At 40.4% G+C, this 6,672-nt stretch overlaps 1 pseudogene; it reads right to left on the reverse strand.

The window, feature by feature from the left end:
* Positions 1 to 3,266: 3,266 nt before the first annotated feature.
* On the reverse strand, positions 3,267 to 4,280 carry LOC143404126 (glyceraldehyde-3-phosphate dehydrogenase pseudogene; annotated as a pseudogene).
* Between the last annotated feature and the right edge of the window lie 2,392 nt (positions 4,281 to 6,672).

Raw genomic sequence — 6,672 nt, forward strand, 5'->3', positions numbered from 1 at the left:
ACTGTGGAGGACCTTGAATTCTATCTTAAGCAGAACTTTACTCAGAAGGCACCATGGGGGTGTTGAAGGAGTGAAAATAGGGGTGACACGATTCCAAGGGTGGTTTTTGTAGCAATGGGGAGGAGAAATGGAGCAGGGAAGGCCTTGGGAGGAGTATGGAAAATGTCCGGGCCATCAACAATTGACCCCAAATTAAGACAATAGCCATGGGAGAAGTAGAGAAAGGGAATCGATTTTAGACACATTTCTAACATAATTACCCAACTCAAGGCCCTCTTCAAATTATATATAAGAGAGAGTCTGTTTCCAAGAGCGACTTTCACAAATGAAAGGAGCAATCACATAAAAATTGAACAGTAATGAGCAGAGTAGAGAATAGTAATGGCCTACGATTGGCCATCTACTCTGTCATTGACCTAAATATGTGGCCTTGATGTGAGCTTATGACCTCTGTACTACCCTCCCTCTTTCCCTCAACACACAGATGCATATGATCCACTTCTCTGCCAGATGGGAAATTACTAATCGTGGCCAGCTGGTCACCAGATCGTCCACCCAAAGTTAACGATTGGGTAGGGAGGACCTCTAAAGACCGAAGTCCTGTTATTTTTCTCCTGTGGGGTGTGGGCCTCTTTGATCCTTGTTCATGGGACATATGGCCAAGCTCAGCATAGTATGGGATGGGCACTTGGAAGGCGTTAGTGCTTTTATCTGACTTCTGGGCCACCCAGAGATCCAGTGAGATTTTTTTTTTTTTTTTTATAGGAGCAGAATGGAGGTGGAGCTTATTGGGCCAGGTGTCCCGAAGCAGGAGAGCAGGGCCTCTCAAAGGTTTGGGAAAATGAAAGGAATTTGGCTAGATACTGTACATTTTCCTCTGTCTCCAAGGCAACCAACAAGTACTTTACCACGTGTTGGCAACCAAGGCCTTCTTTTATTGTGTTCTGCACCATTCATTTATTCATTGATTCAGGTATTCGTGGGGGAACCTACTGAGTGTCAGCACCTGCCTCTGGGCCTAGGAATATGTGAAAACAATAAGTGAAACCATCCCCATCAACTTTTGTCCTCATTCTCTTTGTTAGTTCACCTCTAAGTCTGATATGACAAGATTGGGCTCTGGCGGGGATGGGGGTACCCTCTTTTATGAGTCTCACATGTTTAAGTGTCTTGAGAGAATGCGCAGCAATTTTGTCAGCCTCGCCCATTAAATTGTAATCTCTGAGTCCGCAGCGCCTGGCTTGTTGTCCAGCACATAAGAAATGCTCAGTTAAAGAGCATTCTAAATATTAGTTTTGTAGGTGACTAAATTATTTCCTTCCCTTTACTTTTTGAATCTGTTTTACTTGCAGTGTTTCTCACTTCTTAATTGATGCACTCTTTAATTTTCTGTTTTTCTTGCTACTATGGTCAATGACATACCTATCCCTCTAAATAATGATTCAGGTTGCACCTCTGATTCAGGTGCAGAGGGGCATGCCTTGAATCCCAGCAGCTTGAGAGGCTAAGGCAGGAGGATATTGAGTTCAAAACCAGCCTCAGCAATTTGGCAAGGCCCTAAGCAACTTAGCAAGACCCTGTCTCTAAATAAAATATAAAAAAGGACTAGGGATGTGGTTCAATGGTTAAGCACCCTGAGTTCAAACCCCAGAACAACAACAAAATTTTTTTAAATACTGTTTTAGTAACATCTTCCAAGTTATGCTTCATTTGTTTTTTATTTTTATTTTTGTGGTGCTGGGATGGAAACTGGGGCATTGTGCATGTTAAGCAAGTGCACCACCACTGAGGCACCTCTAGTCTTGTATCCCACAAGTCTTGATGTTATTTTCGTCATTTATCATTGAGGTCTACATGTTTTGATATTTGGAACTTCAAATACATGATTTAAAAATTATCACTTAAAAGCTGATGTAGAACTGATTGCATTACATTCAGAGAACTTGGTCTGCATTAAACTGATTATTTTAAATATATTATGACTCAACTTATAATCTAGTATATGCTCAGTTTTTTTTTCAATTTTTGTAAAAGTATACTCTTCAATTGTGGGGACTACATTTTCTATATAATCGGTTTGATTCAGCTTATGGTGTTGTTTAGATAATCCCTATTGCTATTTTGGTCAGCTGTACTATCAATTAATGAATGAAGTAAATTTGTCAATTTTTTTGTGTTTCCATTATTTTTTACTTTATATAGTTTGAAACTGTTTTATTAAGTATAGAAGAGTTTAGTAGTTTCTATCTGGGAAATGGAAATGATGATTATGTAGTGACCCATTTATTTTAGTACTATTTTTGTCAGATATCAATATAGCTATACCAGCTTTCATTCAATTAGAATATTGCCTTTTTCCCTCCTGCTGGAGTCTGAACCCAGGGCTTTGCACATTTGTGGCAATTGCTCTATCACTGAGCTACACCTTTTAGCCCTACGTTGCCATTCTTTAAGTTTCAACCTTTATTTTTCTCTACGTTTTGAGTGTTTATCTTATAAATAGCAAATAAAGTGGATTTAAAAAAATTCTTTAAAAGATTCATTCCATATTGACTGTGTGTGTGTGTGTGTGTGTGTGTGTGTGTGTGTTGCTAGAGATTGAATCCAGGGCTTCATGCATGGTAGACAAACACTTTACCAGAGAGCAACATCCAGGCCCTGTATTGACTTTTTTTTTTTTTTTAATGTGGTGCTGAGGATCAAACCCAGTACCTCATGGGTGCTAGGCAAGCACTCTCTACCACTGAGCCACAACCCGAGCCCTGTGTTGACTTTTAACCCAAGGAGTTGTGTCTGTTTATTGTAATTAGTAAAATATTAAGTTATTTTCTACTATCTTAACGTGTACTTTCTCTTTCTGTTGCTTTCCCTCCTTTTTTAATAATGGATTTTGTTGTGGTGGAGTTGCAGGAGTTTTGAATATCTTCTTGTTATTCCTTATCAGATAGATGGTTTGCAAACAGTTTCTGCCATTCTGTGTTGCCTTTTCAATCCGTTGATAGTCTTTTCCGTTGCACAACCACTTTACATTTTAGTGTAGTCCAATTTATCTATATTTTCTTTTGTTGCTTATGATTTCTGGGTCATATCCAGAAAATCATTACCAAATTCAATGTCATAAAGATTTTCTGTTGTTTTGTTTATTTATTTATTTTCTTTTTTTGGCTGGGTGCAGTGAACTTTATTGATGGTATGACAGTAGGGCTCTCTAAGTCCCTCTCCTTCTTCAGGGTAGCTGGGATGGAAATTGGGAGGAGGGGAGATTCTCAGTGCATTGAGGGACTCCGCACGGCTGAGCACCTCTGTCTTCCTCTGTGTTCTTGCTGGGGCAAGTGGTCAAGGGGCTCTGACTCCTTGGAGGCCATGTGGACCATAAGGCCCACCACCCTGTTGCTGTAGCCAAATTTATTGTCATAAGAGGAAATGAGCTTGACAAAGGGGTCATCGAGGGCAATGCCAGCCCCAGCATCGAAGGTGGCAGAGTGGGTATCATTGTTAAAGTCATAGGAGACAACCTAGTCCTCCGTATAGCCCAGGATGCCCTACGTATAGCCCAGGGGCCTCTGATGCCTGCTTCACACCTTCTGGATATCATTGTATTTGGCAGCTTTCTCCAGGCGACAGGTCAGACCCACAACTGACATGTGGGGGATGGGCACATGGAAAGTCACACCAGTGAGCTTCCCATTCGGTTCAGGGATGACCTTGCCCACAGCCTTGGCAGCGCCAGTGGATGCAGGGACCATATCCTGGGCAGCCTCATGGCTCTCAGGCCACAGTTTCCCAGAGGGGCCACCCACAGTCTTCTGAGTAGCAGCGATGGCCCGGACGACCTTGGCCAGGGAGGCTAAGGAGTTGGTGGCACAGTAGACATTGCTGACGATCTTGAGGAACCTTGAGGCACTGCCAAGACTGTGGGCAAGGTCATCCCTGAACTGAACTTCTCCTGGTTCATGCCCGTCACAAACATGGGGACATCAGCAGAAGATGATGACCCTTTTGGCACCACCCTTCAAATGAGCCCCGGCTTTCTCCACGGTGGTGAAGATACCAGTGGGCTCCACAAGACTGAGCCAGCATCACCCCATTTGATGTTGGCAGGATCTTGCTCCTGGAGGATGGGGATGGACTTTCCATTGATGACAAGCTTCCTGTTCTCAGCCATTGAAATTGCCATGGGTAGGATCATACTGGATCATGCAGACCATGTAGTCGAGGTCAATAAAGGGGTCATTCATGGTGACAATATCCATTTTGCCAGAGTTGAAAGCAGCCCCGGTGACCAGGGGTGTCTTGGGAACATGGCTGGCACTGCACGAGATGAGAAGATGCAGCTGTTGAATGGGGAAGAGCAGAGAGTTTGTAAGAATTTTTTAGTTGTAGCTCTTATGTTTAGGAGTTTGATCCATTTTGAGTTAAATTTTGTCTATGGTATAAGGCAAGGGCCTAATATCATTTTTTCATGTAGTTATTAAGTTTTCCCAACCCCCATTTATTGAAAAGACCATTATTTCTTTGAATATTGCCTCCCATCCATCTTTTCTCATTTTCTCTTTTAGAAAATGGAATAGATTCATACATAGCTCTCGCATTCATCCTCCATGTTTTTAAATCTTTCTTAGCTTCCACTTATTTCTCTAAATTGAATTCTGTACAATTTCTTCAGCTCTGTTTTTCAATTTCCTAAATCCTTTTCTGGGCCAGTCTACTATTTTACTTGTACACTTATCCTCTGAATTGTTGAGTTTTGGTGGTTCTTTTTCCTTGTCATTTTTTTTTGGAGGGGGGTGGTTCTGGAAATTAAAAGCAGAGTTTCAGACACACTAGACAAGTGCTATACCACTGGCCGACATCCCCAGCCCTGTCTACTGAATTTTAAATTTGATTATTATGCTTTTTTTTCATTTCCAGATCTATGTACTTCTTTCTGACATGTATCTTGTTGACTTTAATAGTCTCTATTTTTTCTTAGAATTTTCAATTAGTTCTTTTATTTTAGACATATTATGCATGCTTATTTAATACTCCATAGGCATTAATACCTACTTTTAAAGTCTCTGTAGGTCATGTCCCCCTCTACATGTTGTTCTGCTGTCTCTCAATTAGGGAATATTGTTTGCTCACATATTTTGTGATTTTTGATTGTGAACTCACATTCTTGGAACTTTACGAGAATTCTTAGAGGCCTGAATAGACAGAATTTGTGTGTGCTTTTGCAACATGTTTTAGGCACAACCAATATGGAGCCACTTTGAACAACATTTTTGACTTGGGTGTTTTGGAACATAAAGGAAATCTGGATTCAGGCCCCAACCCTATTTGAATTCTCACCATGTGGTTAAAAATTCTGAGAAAAGGCTTTTGAACTCTATACCAAGTGCCATGAATAAGGGATCAATTGCTTTTTCACTATATTGTTTTGAAGCTTACACATACGTTTGTTTGTTTATTTATTTATAGTTGTACACAATAACTTTACTTTATTTGTTTATTTATTTTTATGTGGTGCTGAGGATCGAACCCAGGGCCTTGCACATGGAAGGTGAGCTCTCTACCGCTGAGCCACAACCCCAGCCCCACACCTATGTTTCTTTTAGCTGTTCACTGAGCATTCAATCCTTGGCAAGGATTCACGAATAAATGTTTGGATTTCTGATCTTTTGAATTTATGTGGCTCTGAAACTTACTGTCCTGTCTCCCAGTGGCCATTAAAAAAAAAAAAATGCTCTAGATTATCATGGACCAGCAAATGTTGTATAATAGCTACCAACTTTGACATTTGCTCTCCTCTTTAGATTTGTGCTCTGATCTCATTTTGACCTTTGAGTATTTCCTTTATTTTCTTGCCAAACAAAAGATGTTTGTTTTAATGTGATCTGGTAGTTTTGAGAGGTTTATAAGAAAGATTTTTCAGATAGAAATCCTCTCTAAAATTATATTCCTCCACAGATCCTCATAGTTCTAAAGTCTGCGAAATTTTTAACTCGATCTTCAGTGTTTTCGTGTAATTTTTTGGGTCTGTGTGTGTGAAGTACTGGTGATTAAATTCAACACATTGTACATGATGCTAGGGGTGCTCTACCACTCAGCTAGATCCTTAGCCCCTTTTATGTCTGATTTTGAAATGGGGTCTCACTAAGTTACCCAGGCTGGCCTTGAACTCTTGATCCTCCTGCCTTAGCCTCCCAAGTAGATGGAATTAAAAGCATGTATCAATATACCTGGCTAAGTACATTCTTTCAATTTTCACAAGTTGATGAGATGAGCATTATCATTGCCATTATGCCTATTTTAAAAACGAGGAAACCGAGGCACAGAAAAGGTAAATGATATGCCCAAGTCACCCAGTCAATAAGCGGCAGGTATTTGAATCTGAGAACTTTGACTTCAGAGTGCATGCCCTTGATCACTCCTGTCAGCCATCCATTCACTCTTCCATGGTATTTCCCACTAGAATGGGCAGGCAACCTTCACCTACTGGAACTGTTTGAAAACCATGTCATATGTACTCAATGTGGATAGGTTTTAAGTGTCTAGATATTTAATATTTGCAGAAAGGGAGAACAATGGGAAAGTTTCTTGTCAGATTTGGACTTGAAACAAGTCTAAAGAAATAGATTTGACATAAGTAGGGAAAAAAGGGAAAAGGAAAAGAATTTCAAAAGGAGATGA

The sequence above is a fragment of the Callospermophilus lateralis genome, chromosome 7 (genome assembly GCF_048772815.1).
Source record: "Callospermophilus lateralis isolate mCalLat2 chromosome 7, mCalLat2.hap1, whole genome shotgun sequence".
NCBI classification, from domain to species: domain Eukaryota; kingdom Metazoa; phylum Chordata; class Mammalia; order Rodentia; family Sciuridae; genus Callospermophilus; species Callospermophilus lateralis.